General features: G+C 52.4%; 1 protein-coding gene across 8 annotated transcripts in view; it reads right to left on the bottom strand.

The window, feature by feature from the left end:
• Nucleotides 1–12,056, bottom strand: part of EPB41L1 (erythrocyte membrane protein band 4.1 like 1) — a 133,044-nt gene extending 120,988 nt beyond the window's left edge. For 7 of the 8 annotated variants that reach the window (XM_061127196.1, XM_061127186.1, XM_061127193.1 and 4 more), the window contains exon 1: nt 11,921–12,056. The gene's annotated coding sequence lies outside the window, so the exon portion shown is untranslated. Of the gene's footprint in view, nt 1–11,381; nt 11,404–11,920 lie in introns of those variants that run through there. The other variant, XM_061127190.1, reaches the window with a different exon arrangement.
• Nucleotides 12,057–16,551: the final 4,495 nt, after the last annotated feature.

Raw genomic sequence — 16,551 nt, 5'->3', positions numbered from 1 at the left:
AAGTGGAGGAAGGCAAAAGTTGACTTGTCCTGGATCCTTGCTGAGACCAAGCTGGGCTGAGGACCGGGAGGGCAGTCACCCAGAACATGCCAGGAAATGGCTCTGAAGTCCCCCAGCCCTGGCGCTGCCCTTCCGAGCTGTGACCTTTGTACTGCTCACTCTTCTCCATAAACAAGGGGTGACGGATAACACTACGGTGTCATGTACAGGGCTATATGGGGCCGGGCCCAAGCTGCTGCTGTGCCCTGTGCCGCTGTGACACAGTCATGTCTCCGGCTGCCTGGCAACAGCCTCTTCTTCTCAGGCCACCCCCTGAACTCCCCCACATCCCAATATTCCCCTGGATCCCACCTATGTGGCCTTTTTTCCTTTCCGGGAAGAAGGAAAACCCGGGATGATGACAGTTCTAGCCCACTCACATCCCACCCACCTGGGATCACACACACACCCTAGCAACAGACTGCTCTCATCTGGAGTTCGCTTGTCATTTATACACCCCTCCTTGGGCCCCCCTCCTCACGCTCTTCCCCGCATCCCCTAACCCAGGCCTACAAAGGACCACAGCCCACCCCAGTCTGGTGTGGAACTCACTATGGCCAGTTCCCTGGGCGTTCTGGGGTAGGGGCTCCCCCTTCTGGACTGCTGCTTCCGGTCTGTGTACCAAGGAAGTGAGAGGGGTGGCCTAAGAGATCGCTTCCCCTGATATTCAGAGTTCCTGACATTTCTGGGATCAATTTGAGTTTTAACTTCAGACAGACCAGCGTTCAGACCCTGGCTAGGTAAACAGGCAGCCTTGATGTTACGAGACAGACTCTGAGACAGGACTGCAGAGCCCCGGAGCACCAGTTCACCCCTGACTATTCTCAGCTCAAGCCTGGGCAGTGGGACAAAGGGCCTCCATGCTCACTGGGCCCTCCTACCTCCTCCATAAAGTCCCCACTTCCCTCTCCTGCCCCACCTTTCCAGTCTTCTCTCTGTCGTTCTCAGTAGCAGCATCAGGAGTGATCACTCCCCCAGTTTCTTCTTGGTAAGACAGAGCTTGAAGCTCACCCTCAGGGGCATTGACCCTAAGGCCCTTTTTTTTAAAAAACAATTTTTATTAAAAAAAAACATTTATTTACTTGGCTGTGTCAGGTCCTAGCTTCAGCACATGGGATCTTTCTTGCATCATTGAGGTGCGCAGACTCTTTAGTTGTGGCATGTGGAGGCTTAGTTGCTCTATGGCATGTGGGATTTTAGTTCCCCAGTTGGGGATCAAACCTGCATCCCTTGCATTGCAAAGCAGATTCTTAACCACTGGGTCACCAGAGACGTGGAGATTCTAGAGTTGCTTCTGCTTCCACTCCACCCTTTCCTGCTTCCTTCTCACAACTCTGAACACGCGGCCCACTCTCCCATCTTTGGCCTGACGCTCGTCTCCTTGATCTCCCCAGGGAATAGCTGTCTCCCTGACCCCCTCCTGTCCCCTCCTGCTTCATCCCCTTTCAGCTCTAATGTTGCCTACAGCACGGAGCCTACACTGAACACTCACTCCTCAACTCTCTCAGCCATGTCTCTCTCAGACACTGCTTCCCAGAAGACAGTCTTACCGGCCCTGCTACGTGACCTTTAGACCCCGCACACGAAGGACCCCTTGCAATGACTTTTCTCTGTCCCTCACCCTTGCCCCCTAGCCCAGTGAGAACACAGTGGGTGCCTGCTGAAACAGCAAGAGTGATAACCATTAGCTAAAAAATAATGAATTATAATCGCTTATTGAGGGACTTCCCAGGTGGTCCAGTGGCTAAGACACCGTGCTCCCAAAGCAGGGGACCCTGGTTCGATCCTTGATCAGGAACTAGATCCCATGTCGAAACAGAGTTCGCACGCCAAAACTAAAGATCCCATATGCCACAACTGAGACCCAGCGCAGCCAAATAAATAAATATATTTTTAAAATTGTTTACTGACCATTTATTCTTTACAGTGCTCAGATCTCAGCATTTAACACACGTCATTCCAGCCCCCATTGTCTCAAGCCCCCATTGTCATTCCTACTCCTTTGTTTTAAACTGAGGAAACTGAGGTTCAGAGAGGTGAAATGATTTGTCTGAGACCACGTGGTCAGGAAATGACAGAGTCAAGACTGGAATTTCAGTTCTTATCCACTGCCCTACTTGGCCTCCCTCCAATCCACACGTAAAAGAGGGGATAAGTGAGAAGTTGTGACCGGAGAGTGCCAAGGTCATGGGGGCTCCAGAGAAACCAGTCCTTCCCCAGTGCCAGAGACAGATTCGGTAAATAAAACTACATAAACTTCTCTTAAGCACCTGCTCTGTGCAAAGCTCTGTGCTAGGTGCTGGCTGCACAGAAGGTTACATGAGCGATCTGGTGCCCACAATCTAACACGAGAGACAAGCCACGTGCCAGGATAAATCACAGAGCAAGCAGAACTTGTCCCCAGAGGGGAACAGATAAGGTACTAAGGGGAGGAGAGGACAGACGTCACTGTGGGGGTGGGGATGAGAGGGCTCACAAGGCTCTGGGGGACAGAGGTTGGCATCTGAGTTGAGCCTGGACAAGGCAGGCAGGATTTCAACAGTGACTGGGGAAGGAGGTGGGTGGCATTCCTGGCAGAGATGAACCCAGGATGTTGGGGCAAAGACGCAGGTAAGCACTGGGTGTGTCCCAGGAGCCACAGCGAATCCCCTCTACCAGCTCCTCCTCTTGGCACTGGGCCCAGGCATCCAGCCCTGAAGAGAGGTCACCATGAGTGTCCCCAGACTCACAGGCACCTGGTTGAATTTGATGAGTGGGCAGGGACAGGAAGAAAGGGCTGGGTGCCCGGACACATGGTCTGACAAGATGGGCTCAAGGGGCTAGAATCCAGGCTCTGCACAGAAGCCCTGAAGATGGGAGATGCTGAAGGAGGAGGTGGTCCCACCAGAAGTGGTTGAAGCTGGGAACGCAGCAAGGAAAGGAGCAAAGAATGTGAACTGGACCGCAGAAGACCTGGTTTCTAGAACCACAGATCAAAGCTGCGTGGGACCTGGGGCTTATCCGGTCCAGACCTCACTTTACAGCTGGGAAAACTGAGGCCCGGATAGGGGAAGAGCCGGGTTCGCAGTCCCCCAGCATCTTCACAGCAAAACCAGCCATGTGCTGAGAGGAGGGAGAAATCTGACTTCAACACCTCCCTCTGCCATGACCTCCTAGTGACCTTTCTCCAGTCCTTAGGCTCCCACTCAGTACAACAATCCTTGTCTCCGCGGTTCTAAACTTTTATGGGTCGTGACTCAAAGACTCACATGGTGCCTAGGGGTCCTTTCTGGAGGACAAGGAACACTCTGAGAATTGTGCATACCATTTCAGCAGTTCACAAACATCTGAGAGCAGTGTTCTCCGGGGACAATCTGAGAACCCTCCGCGTCCCAGTCACCTCAACTGGAACTGATTAAAACGGGCTGATTCCAGGGCCGGAGCACAGGCTGCTGAGTCACAATGCTTTTTAGCTGTCTCACCTATTGAATGTAGAGAGGGCTCCATGGCTAGAAGTTTTAAAGCCACTGCTCATTAATCAAAGTCCCCTCTGGTTGAGCCACCTGCTCAAGCTGACCATGGTCAAGGTCAAGGTCATGGTGGGGGTGGGTGGAGGCCTAGCAAGTGGATGGCAGCTGGCCAGATTCTGAAGTGACCTTCTGAGATCCTCACTCTTGCCTGGGAGGCAGTCTGAACCCCTAGGCTGAACTTGGGCTGAGAGGAAGGTTTCTACCAATCTCAGCCAAAGGGTTCTTTTCCTCTCTCCAGATTCTCACTCTGGCCCTTGGCCAGGTCTGGCTCCCTTTCTTTTCCTTCTGAGAACAAGTGTGCTTTCCTGGCTTCAGCCTCTGCCTCCCTCCCCTCCATCACTGAGGCTGATAGAGGACCTCTAAGCCCCCAAGCACCCGTCCAAGCTTTGAAAGATGATAAGCTTATTTAACTGGGACGCTCAGGAAAATCTGTGAAAAACTAAGAAAACCAGTGACAAAACAACATCTAAAGAAAAAGCTGGGACTTTTCTGGTGATCCAGTGGTTAAGACTCCCCATTCCAGTGCAGTGGGTGTGGGGTGTGGGTTCGATCCCTGACTGGGGAATGTAGGTCCCACATGCCTCAGGGTGCGGTCTAAAATTTTTTTAAATAAATAAAATGAAGTCTGGATTTTTTTTTCAATAGTTAATAAATACATAATTAAAAAGCCAATGCCCTCAGTCCTACCCTGTCACCTGCCCCTGATGCAGCATTTCTCCCGCAGGTGGGCAGCTGCCTAGAACCAGGGGCCGAGCACCTATAGGAAGGCTGGTCTCTCATGGGGTAACAGTACAAGCTTGAGAGGAAGCCTGGGGTGGAATCCATAGTCTCTGTTCTCCAGATTCGAGCAAGTGTGCATCCCTCTGCGGACACCTAAGTATCCTCCAAGGCTCCATCAGGGCAGTATAGGAAAGGTTCAAGAGCACCCGTGGGCTTTGGATAGATCTGGGTTGAAATCCCAGCTGTGCCACTTGCTGGCTGAGGACTGGGTAGGACTTGGGCAAGTTATTAGCCTCCTTTAATAAAATGGCATCGTAATCCCTGCCTCACTGGGTAGCTGGGAGGATTAAAAGACATAAGGCGCATAAAGCGCTTAGCACGGGGCCTGGCACCTGGTGAGCCAATAAACGGAAGCACTTGTTTATCAGTCACCAGCCCGAGCCTCTAATGAGGAAGACTCTAAGCTTTCTAATTCTTAGGTCGCCTCAAGCAACCCCCAAGCCACCCACCAGAACTGGGTCTTTATCTTCAGACCTTTAATCTGGAGAGATGATGGGGGGCGGGGGGAGAAGGCAGGAGAAGGGAGTGAGAAGCAACTGCAAAAAGGGAGGAGGAAGGGAAAGGAAGGTCGAGGCTGAGGAGGGCCCTGGCTTCCCAGCTTGGGGGAAGGAAGATGACTTTGGGGAAACTGCCAAAACAGGATAAGCCTTCTCTCCTTTCCAGAGCCTTCCTCAGGCCGGCCAAGGCAAGGCTGAGAGGTACAAAGCCTGCTGAGAAGCACCGCCCCAGCTATCAGTAGGGACATTGAAGCCTTGGGTTACCTCCAGGCTCTGGTTCCCCACGAGGCTGCTCCCTGCCCATGGCGGGCGGCCTCCACCCCCGGAGCAGGCAGAGATGGCCAGAGTCAGGCTGAGAGCAAAACGAATTGCCCATTGAGCCTGCGGAGGCAGCTCTTGTCCACTCAGGACTCAGGGACCCCCTTGCTGGGGATTCTGGTCCTAACTGAGCAAGACTCTCCCTGCTGGGTCCCCAAATCTGGGCCTTGTGTCACCCTCTCTCCAGGCTGCCACCTGCCCCAAGGTCCTGCTTCTGGGGCTAAAGTTGCAGCCAGGGAAAAAGGACCATTCGCACTCTAAACAGGAACCACAAACAGGGTGTTCCAATCGCCCCTGACCAGCTGTGTGACCTTCAGGGGTGTCACTTCCCTCAGAGCCTGCTTCCCTTCTCTGGCTAATGAGGGCAATGGAGGACCAGCATCTCTAAGGTTCTCCTGACTCTGACAACAGCTCCCCTATTGGTAGGACACCTCGGAGCACAAACGGGCAATGAGGACTTGCCTCAGAAGAAGAGTGGGCCAGGCTGGGCTCTGATGAGAGTGCCATGGATGTGGCAATGGCCAAGGGTTATCATGGAGATGATGACTGTAATTAAAAATCACAGCCACGAATTCAAAAGCAATTTACAAAGAGCTTTCTCATTATCCCCTGGGATTCACAATCTGGTGAGGTAGGTAGACCTGGATGATGACTATTCATGCTTGGCAGATAAGGAAAGTGACACAAAATTTAGGCGACTTGTCCTGGCTACTAAGTGCAGAGAAGGGTGAGCCAGAGAGGAAGTAATAATTTCTGGGTGCCTGCTGTGTGCCACCTCACCAGGCTCACTCACGTCTGTTGTCTTTGGTTTTATTTTTTCAGTATATTTTAATTAATTTATTTGACGGTGCCGTGCCCTTGTTGCAGCACACAGGATCTTTAGTTTCGTTGGCATGTGGACTCTTAGTTGCAGCCTATGGGATCTTAGTGCCCTGACCAGGGATCAAACCCAGGCCCCCTGCATTGGGAACTCAGTGTCTTAGCCACTGGACCACCAGGGAAGTCCCCACATCTGTTACCTTGACCATGTCTCACCACCACAACCCAGCACTCCAGGTGCTACCTTTCCCACTTCAGAGAAGATGACACTGAGGCTGAGAAAAAGCATCATGGCTGTTCCATGGCAAAGCCTGGTTTGGGACTTGGGCTTGGGGGACCCCAAGGCCTGCATTCTTTTCCATCTTCCTATATGTACTGGGCTGAATAGTGTCCCCCCCCCCCCCCCCCCTCAAATTCATGTCTTCAGAGAAGCTCAGAATGTGGCCTTGTTTGGAAACAGTCTTTGCAGATGCAATTAGTTAAAATAAAATGAGGTCATGCTGGCACTAAGCCCAAAAGACTGATGTCCTTAGAAAAGGAGATGACACAGAGGCACACCGGGAGGAAGGGGAGAAAGCCACATGACAAAGAGGCAGGTGCGGCTGCAAGCCAGGGAGCTCCACGGGTCGCTGGCCACCACCCAGAAGTTAGGAGGGGGCACTGAACAGACCCCCTGCTAAGAGCTTTCAGATGAAACCAACACTGCCAGCACCTTGCTTTCTAACTTGTAGTTCCACACTGCGAGAGAAAACATTTCTGCTTTTTTAAGCCACCCAGATTGTGGTATTTCATGAAGCAGCCCTAGGAAATTAATCCATGGTGAGTCCATTGAGCAGCAGACCTGGAATTCTTAAATTCCAGTTTTCAGATTCCCACTCGCTAGGCAGCCTTGGAGGTGAATGGAGGTCTGGGGTCCTGGGAGGAGTCATTCTCATCTCTCCTTCGCCGCTCTGGTTCAGGCTGACCTGAAGTCCCCAACCAGGCTTATTCCGTGTTCCAGGTCTCTATCCACCCCACCGGGCCCTTCCATCATGCAAATAAGCACCCTGTGAGCCCCAGGTGGACTATCCTCCCCCTCCACCCAAGCCAACCTCTCCCACCACCTGGAGAGCTGTGGTTTTGAAATGCAAATCTGATCCTTCCTGGCTAGCTTAGTCTTCTTCCCTGATTCCACCACCACCAGTAGGACTCAAGCTCTTCAGCCTCGGCCAGATCTGGCCTCAAACTTCCTCTTTATCTCCAGCCACTCACCGCACCTGTCCCCACCACTCACCACCTTCTGCTCCAACTGCATGGAACTCTTTGTATTTCCCTTAACAATCCACGATGACTTTGCATGAACTGCTCCAGCTATCTGGAAAATAAAATCTAGCCCAAACACTGCCTTTTCCTCCATGAACAGCCATACCCTGACACCCTGTACATTGTACCATGGCATTGCACATTGCCCCACATACCCAGCCTGGGAACAAGCTGCATTCATTTCTGTCTCTGTAGGCCTAGGGCCCAGTACAAAGGCATTCAAGAATGTTGAACTGTTGGGACTTCCCCGGTGGTCCAGTGGTTAAGAATCTGCCTTCCAAAAGCAAGGGATGCAACGAAGCCCAAACTCTGCCACTACTGAAGCCCACTCACTCTGAAGCCCTCAGGCCATAACTACAGAATTTGTGCACCATAATGAAAGATCCCATAGAACGCAACAATGATCCTGCATACTGCAAATAAGTCCCAATGCAAATTGATTTTTTATAATAAAAGAATGTATATTACTTCATTCTCAGAACAACCCAAAACTATTATTGATCCTATTTTATAGGTGAGGAAATAAAGAGATGAAGTCACTTGCCCAAGTCTACTTGACTAGTATGTGGCAAAGACAGTGCTACATACTCTAGTGCCAGTGCTAGTAACCAATGCTAGGTATACATCCATCCTAATACCCTCATTTCACAGAAGAGGAAACAAGAAAGGAGAGTGACTTGCTCACAGTCATGTAATAAGACGTGGACCTAGATCTTTAGATCACTTATTCAGCATTCTTCTTGTCATTCTTGAAGGAACTTAACCCAGGAGGACATGGAAAACTGTGTCTTCTGAAGAGCTTTTTCCCACCTGCCCTACAGCAAGCCCAGCATGGATCTGGGCACACAGTAGGGTCTCAAATCTATGGTGACATAGCAGTGAAAAATAAGACAGATACATAAATCTACTTCAATAAAAAAATCTGAGGCCTGCTTAGATATTAAAAGATAAGGGCTTGAGAGGACACTTTCAGTTCAGCTCAGTCGCTCAGTCGTGTCCGACTCTTTGCAACCCCATGAATCGCAGCACGCCAGGCCTCCCTGTCCATCACCAACTCCTGGAGTTTACTCAAACCCATGTCCATCGAGTCGGTGATGCACCATTTAATATGAGCACTGCATGTTCAGTTGCTCAGTTGTGTCCTACTCTTTTCGACCCCATGGACTGTTGCCCACCAGGCTCCTCTGTCCATGGGATTCTCTGGGCAAGAATACCGGAGTGGGTTTGCATGCCCTCCTCCAGGGGATCTTCTTGACCCAGGGATCGAGCCCACGTCTCCTGTGTCTCCTGAACTGGCAGGCAGATTCTTTACCACTGAGCCACCTGGGAAGCCCTAAGTATCATTTAATACCATCTTCCATTTTACAAAGTCATCCATTCAACAAATTTATCAAACACAACTCATAAGCCAAACACTGTGTGGGGCACTAGGAGGACTGAGAAGCAGGTTCCTGCCCAGATGGCATTCACAATCCAGCGAGGGGAGACAGACAACCAACTAACAAGTTCAAGTATAATTACAAACTCTCACAAGCGCTAGGAAATACAGGAAGCTATAAGAATGTAAAACAGGAAAAACTGACTTGTCTTAGGGAGTTGCTGGGTGAAGGCTCCCCTGAGAAAGTGATTTTTGAACTGAAATCTCAAAAGCGGGAGTTAACCAAGACAAGAAGCAGAGGAAGAGTGTGGTAGATGGAGGGAACAGAAAGTGCAAAATCTCAAAGGCAAATGAGCTTCTGGTGCCTGGATGAACTAAAGGAAGGCCGAAGTGATGGTTTCTAGAGAGGTGGGCAGGGACTCAATCTTGCGGGTCCTGTAGATCAGCATAAGTGGAGAAATGAAGCAGAGCAGGGAAAACCCCTTACCCAGAACCTGGCCCAGAGCAGACACTGTCAACGAGTCATCGCATTATTTGGTGAAGGGGCGATTTGTCCAGGATCACAAGAAGACCTGAGACTCGAAGCCAGAACCTCTATTAACCAGGCTGTGGCTGTCGGCTATTTCAGGAAGGGGGCAGGAGATGCTTTCCAGGGTTTCCTCCCCCAGGAGGTTCCAGCTCCCTGAATGCACCTCTCCTGAGCTCTGGTGTGCATCAGAATTACCTGTGTTTGTTAAAACATGGACTGCTGGGCACCACCCCGAGAGTTATTGACTCTGTATATCTGGTGGGAGCCCCAAGAATGTCTAACAGGATCCTAGGTCACCCTGCTGCTGCTTCTGGTGGGGTGACCATACTCTGAGAATCACTGCTCTAGACTGGAATATATGAGGGCAAGGAGGAGTGGTGAGTGAGACCCATGGCCAGGATATTTGGAGGATGTGTTGTGCTCAGTCGTGTCCGACTGTCTGTGACCCCATGGACAGTAGCCCACCAGGCTCCTCTCTCCATGGGATTCTCCAGGCAAGAATACTGCAGTGGGTTGCCATTTCCTCCTCCAGAGGATCTTCCCTACCCAGGGATCGAACCTGTGTCCTGCATTGGCAGGCAGATTCTTTACCCCTAGCACCACCTGGGAGGCCCCCATTTAGGGGCTGGAATGTGAGTAACAGTGAGACAAACTCCAGCACTCTGAGAAAGGGAAGGGGCCTCAAAGTCCCAGAATCCAGCCTAGTAGCTCCTTAGCTAGGGAAGCTGAGGCTTAGGGGGTTTAGACTCTTACATAAGAGAAGCTCAAAAAAATGTGTCAAGCGAATAGGTAAGTACATGAAAGGTTTGACCAAAGTCAAAAAGAGACCCCTGCACCAAATTCCAGGGCTCCTGAGCTGCAGACCAGCCTTTCCTGCCCTGGGAAAGAGGTTCAGGAAAGACGACAGCAGGCTCAGCTTACCCCCAACTTCTGCTGCCTTGGTGGGGAAACATTTTTTAAATTGCAGAAATCTGCTGTTGGGCCAATCCTATCACCCAGAGCCACCCTCCTTCTTTTCGCACTGCCAGCTCACTCCCTTTATACTTCAAATCCTGTGCACTTTATCCTGGCAAGCTGAGCAGCAGAGAGGGAGGTCAGGTTCTAGGGAAGAAGAACTGGAAGTGAAAGGTGAATTCTTACACTTGGATAGCCCTCTTCCAGAACACTTCCTTCCTCTTGGAAGGGTCTCCATTTCTATCCTCCTAGCTAGTCTAATCTCATGCTACCTACATTTCAGTACCAGCATCTGAAACCTGCAAACCCAGGGGTTAAATTTCCAAACCACCTTTTCACCCAGTTTTTCTAAAACAGGGTGGACCTGGATAGAATTTTTCTATCCTCTTCCAGTTGGCAGCAAAATGCCACTTCTCTTGCAAACCCACATGCACAGGCTCACTAACACAAAACAGCTATGTGTACATACATGGAAACAAATATACCAAAACTCATGGAAAAACACATACACATAGACATCAAGAGATGCCTTATCATTACTGTTCACTGGTAATGGACACCTGTGCCTTCAAACGCACAAGAAGCACACAGAGAGAGCAGGCACACATGCACACATTTCCAAATGCCTGCGCCGCAGCAATTGACGGAGAAAGGAGTAAGACACACCCAGACACCTCTCTCTGAGTAGGTATCTCCTGAGGGGGTATTCCTTGGAGTAGGAGCACTGGCTCTTTAAGAGAGTGGATCTCCCTCCTCGCCTCAGGGCACCTAAGGTGCGGCTCTACCCCAGGGAGCAGGCGGGGGTGAGGGTGGGAGTGCTGCAGACCTGGTCCGGCCCGGTCTGCCTCTGGGCAACGGTCCCAGCGCCATCCCTGAACCGCCCGGTCACCAACCTGGGGACCGCTGTCGCCACCGCCACCCGCATACACACACCCCCGGGCTCCAGGCAGGACACGCCCTCCGCTCCAGCTCGGCCGGGCGCGCCGGCTCCGCTTTCACCCGGGCTCAATCCGGCCCCCCGGGCGTGGCCGCCCACCTGCTGGGGGGGAGTTTCGGCCCCGAGGGCACGCTCCCACCGCCGCCGCCGCCCTCTGCCCGGCCGGGTGCCCGGTTCCCGGCGACGGCGGCGCCTCGGCCGCCGCCCCCACCCTTTCCTCCCGGCTGTGTGCAGACAAAGCCGCGCACACGCACACCGGGGCTACGCGGGGCTACGCGGGTGCACACCCGCCCTCACACGCGCACACACGGGGACTCACACTGGCGCGCGCGCACACACACGCACACGGCCACAGGTTCCAGTCACCGGCGAAGCCATCGGCACACACCCTCATCCAAATGTACACACAGTTACACATTCAGACACACCCTCTCATAGACACATTCACACCCAGACACACGCACACACACACACCACCCGGACGCGCGGAGACACAGGGCACACACCCTCTCACACACGCACGCGCACACACCGATCATCCACTTGCACGGACCCACGGGCACACGCGCTCACACCCAACACACATCCGGCGACGAAGACCCCGACACACACACACAGACGGGCTCCAGTACTGAGACGCACAAATCGAGGCCCGGGTCCCCCCAGCCCCGCCGGCTCTGGGCGCCCGCCGCCCGCCTCGGCGGTGTCCACCCGGCCCCTGGAGCCTGCCCACCGGCCTGTCAGTTCTCCAGGACCCGGAATTGCGCTCAGAGCCCTCGGCGATTCCCCTCCCCACGCCCACCAGCCCAGACGCGGCGGGGTCCCCGGGGCCCCGAGTGGGCGACGAGAGCTGCTAACCTGGCTGCGGCGGCGCGGCTTCCGGGCGCTGTCTGTCCTTGGTCTGTGTGTCCGGCGGCCGCCCGGCGGGCTCCGAGGCGCACTGGAGCTGCGCACAAACGCCCCGCTCGCTCGCTAGCTCGCCCGCTCCCTCCCTCCCTCCCGCGGCGCAGCCCCCTCCCCGCCCGCCCCCCTCGCCCGGGCTCCCCCCTCCGCCCCGCCCCGGCCGGCTCCCCGCGAGGAAGCGCCGGCGATCCCGGCCGCCACGGGCGAGCGAGCGAGCAAGCAGCGGGAGGAGCGCCGCCGCGCGAGCTGCCCAAGCAGCCCGAGCCGGGGCCGCGCGTCGGGAGGAGCCGCGCCGGCCCCCGGGGAGGGGAGCAGGGGAGGGGGGGCTGAGCCCCGCGAGCCCGCCTGGCGTTGGTGGCCCGCCGCCCGCTTCCCCACGTGGGCCGGGCGCCTACCTGTGTCGCCGCGGAGCTCAGAGGCCGGGGCGAGCGGCGGGGCGACCCCGAGGAGACCCCACCCAGGGCCCCCGCGCCCTCCCCGTCCCAGCCTGGTGGGCTCGGGCCCCGCCCCCCGCCTCCTCCAGGTCCCCGCCAGCGCCGACCTCGGTTTTCCCTGGCTAAGACGCCTCGGCTCTCGGCCCGGTGCCCCGGACTAACCCCACAGCCCCGGCGCCCAGCTCGCCGGTCCAGTCCACCTCCCGCCCCGACCTGGCCGACGCCCACCCGCCTCCCAGCCGCCCTCCCATTGTTCCCGCGACCTGGGCTCGAGGAAGACCGCGCCGCTCATTCGGGGGAGGACTCAGGTGGCAATACCTCTGAACCCTGGCAGGGGTAGGGGTGCTTTCCAAGGGCTGGCCCCTGTCTCGGGGCGCCAACGCCCACCCTCCACAATCTCAGGCACACCCAAAGTAAAGAGCTTTTCTAAATTAGAGTTTAAATCACCACCGCCCTTAAAGGTGCCCCGTCAGGTCCTACTTTGAGTATAGACTGACGCTTGGGGGGAGGAACTAACGAACCCATTAGGGAGCCACATTCCACAGAAGAAGAAACAGGGGATTCCTGCCCAGAGCTCCTGGGATAGGGGCAGGCCCTCCAGAGGACAGGGAATAATGAGCCTGACCTCCTTGGTTAGACACGACTTAAAACACAGAAATGTGGAAGAAGCCGCACTTTCAGAGGCTTTACTGCATGAAAAGGCCTACTAAGGGCAGGAAGTCGCATCTACTTTGTCTCACTTAGCCCTGACTGTGGTGCCCTGAGGCAGCTGTGATTATCATTTCATCATTTTATAGATGAAAGCTTGTCCTAGGTCTCTCCAGCAGGACAAACAGAACCAAGATGAAGCCTAACAATTATCGGAGTTCTTCACTGCAGTAACCCCTCCAGCAGAGGATACGAAGTGCCAGGTGAGCAGCCAAGAACATAAGAAATCAAGGAGGGCAGGCCTCGTTTGGGCCTGAAAAGTCATCCACGAACTGAAAGAGGACAGAAGTGAGGACCTGAGACCCCAAAGCAGGACTGAGCATGGCCTGTCCAGGGGAAAATTATAATTAATCATGAGAATAAATAATAGCTAATATTACATTAATTACTATAGGCCAGGCACTGTTCTAAGAGCTTTACTTGCACTAACTCATTTAATCCCATAACAACATGGTGGGATGGAGGTTCTTAGGAAACTGAAACACGAAGACATTACATAATACATAAAGTGGCACAGAGGACGTCCCTGATGGTCCAATGATTAAGAATCTGCCTCCAAATGCAGGGGACACTGGTTCAATCCCTGGTCCTAGAAGATTCCACATGCTGCAGGGCAACTGAGTCCATGTGCGGCCACTAGAGAGCCCCTGACAAAGACCCAGTGCAGCCAAAAAATACTAATTAAAATAAATGAATAAATATTTTTTTAAATAAATAAAGTGGCAGAATCAGGATCCAAACCCAGGAAGCTGATTCTCAAGCCTGCACTTAGCTACTATAGGCCAAAAAGAAGCAACCCTGAATGCAAGGTGAAGGCATTTGAATTCCTAGCAGGACTCTTTACTTGTCATTGTCTGTCTCATGTGTAACAGGTGCCCGGTACACAGGGCCTGGAATATCGGCCTCATTGGTTAAACTACTGCCTGAATGACCCTGGAGTGCAGAGGGCCATGTGCAGCACTCCACTGCAGCTCTGGTCCACTGGATATTTTTATCAGTGGTTTTAGATGAAGCAGAGGAAGGCATGAAACGCTAATCAAATCTACAGCTGTCATGAAGTTGGAAGGGCCCACAAATACTCTGGAAACCAAAATGAGTTTCCAAAAACTTCTCAGCAGCCTTGGAGCTGAGCTGGAACTAACAAGATGAAGTAAGTGCCACAAGGGATAAATGTAAATACCTGCCCTTCAGTCCAAACCAGAGCAATCCCATAGAACTTTCAGTGATGATGGAAATGTCCTAGATAGGCACTGTCTGACTTAGTCGCCACTAGACAACTGTGGTGGTTGAGCCCTTGAAATGTGACTCCTACAAATGAGAAACTAAAACCTTAATTTCAATTAGTGTTAAGTATTTGTTTTTCTTTTTAAGTACCTTAAATGTAAATTGTCACATGGGGCCAGTGGCTGCCATATTGGACCAGTGCCCAAAATACAGGGTAGAAAGAATCTAGATTAAGAGCAGTTTCAGTGACAATGACTTATAGGTTTGAGATGACCTCAAGCTCAACAATATGTGGCCGTAAAAAAAAAGAAAGAAGGAAGGGAGGGTAGGAGGAAAGAAAAAAGGAAGGAAGGGGAGGAGAGTGAACATGATATACTATATCGACAGAAACAGAAGGTTAGACCTCCGTGGTTCTAATTCTGTTAGAGACTCTGGGCTGCCTTGGGCTGATCACAACTGGGCCACAGATCTCAGCTCCAGGCCCACGTTCCGAAGGGTACACTGTCACACTAGAGCATGTCTAGAAGAGACCAGAATGCTGAAACCTGGATGCCGTGTTCTGTGGCAAATTATTTAAATACCCTGGAGAAGGGAAAGCACAGGAGGATATAGTAGCTGTCTCCAAACATCTGAAGGGCTGTCATACAGAAAGGGGATTTGATCAGTTTATTTTTTAGGCCTAATAAACAAAACAAAAAAACTCTGTGAAGCCCTGAGCCCCACTCTCTGATGGAAGGATCCATGTCCAGTTCCTCTTTCTTGTTCCCCTCAGCACCTAATCCACCAGAACCTGGCTCATATCAAACATTGACTAAAATTTGCTGGCAAATGGATGTGAAAGAGTTCCACTCAGCTTTAGTGGGTGGACATCCAGGAGGAGAATTTCAGCTTATTATAAAGAACTCTAACAGTCAACGGGGCTTCCCTGGTGGCTCAGGGGTAAAGAATCTGCCTGCCAATGCAGGAGTGCATGCCTGCTTACTCAGTCGCTTCAGTCATGTCTGACTCTTTGAGACCCTATGGACTGTAGCCCACCACACTCCTCTGTCCATGGGATTTTGCAGGCAAGAATACTGGAGTGGGTTGCCATGCCCTCCTTCAAGGGATCTTCCTGGCCCAGGGATAGAACTCCTGTCTCCTTTGTCTCCTGCCTTGCAGGCAGATTCTTTACCACTGAGCCACCAGAGAAGCTCCAATGCAGGAGACACGGGTACAATTTCTGGATCTGGAAGATCCCCTGGAGGAAGAAATGGCAACCCACTCCAGTATTCTTGCCTGGGAAATCCCATGGATGGAGGAGCCTGGTCCATGGGGTTTCAAAGAAGTCAGACACAATTTAGCGACTAAACAACAATAATCAACAGGGTCCAAGAATGCAGTGGACCACCGTGGGAGTGATGAACTCCCTGTCAATAAATGTATTCAAACAAAGATTGGATCTTCAATTAGAGGTTGAACCAGGAATCAGATAACTCTTCAAGCTGAAAAATAAGGAAGTTCTATTACAAGGGAAGAAACAAGATCAAGGCTGTGCTTCCAGACAGTCACCAGACTGAATATATAGAACAAATTGACAGGAAGTCACTAGAGGCAGGGAGGACCAGTTACAGACCACTGGAGTGGTCCAGAAGATTAGAGAATAGGTTGGGTGGCAGCAGGAAAAGAAAGCCTAGGACAGGTGTGTGGTGACAGGAGTGTTGGCCCTGGGCTGGAAGTCAGGAGCTACAGGTTTCAGTCCTACCTCTGCCATGAACTTTTTGTGGGGTCTTGGGTGAATCCCTTCCCTTCTCTGGACTTCAGTTTCCCCATCTGTGAAATGCAGAATAATCTCTAAGTCCCTGTAACTCTGGATTCTTTATATATATATTAATTTATTTAACCGGTCTCAGTTGCAGCATGTAACTTCTTGATAGCTCAAGGCCTTCTCGAGTTGCAGCACACGGGTTCTCTAGTTGTGGTGCCCAGGCTTAGTTGCCCCACAGCATGTGGGATCTTAGTTCCCCAATCCAGGATCGAACTCTTGTCCCCTGCATTGGAAGGCAGATTCTTCCTCGCCCCCCCCGCCCCCCGCCCCACCCCACCCCGCGCCCCGCCCCAGGGAAGTCCTAGGATAGCTTTATTTATTCATTTTTGTATTCATTTTTGTTTGCTTGTTTATTTTTGGTTGTTCTGGGTCTTTGTTGCTGAGCACAGACTTTCTCTAGTTGTGGCCAATGGGGT

This window comes from Dama dama, chromosome 23 (genome assembly GCF_033118175.1).
Source record: "Dama dama isolate Ldn47 chromosome 23, ASM3311817v1, whole genome shotgun sequence".
NCBI lineage: Eukaryota > Metazoa > Chordata > Mammalia > Artiodactyla > Cervidae > Dama > Dama dama.
This window is presented reverse-complemented; position numbering and strand designations above follow the sequence as displayed.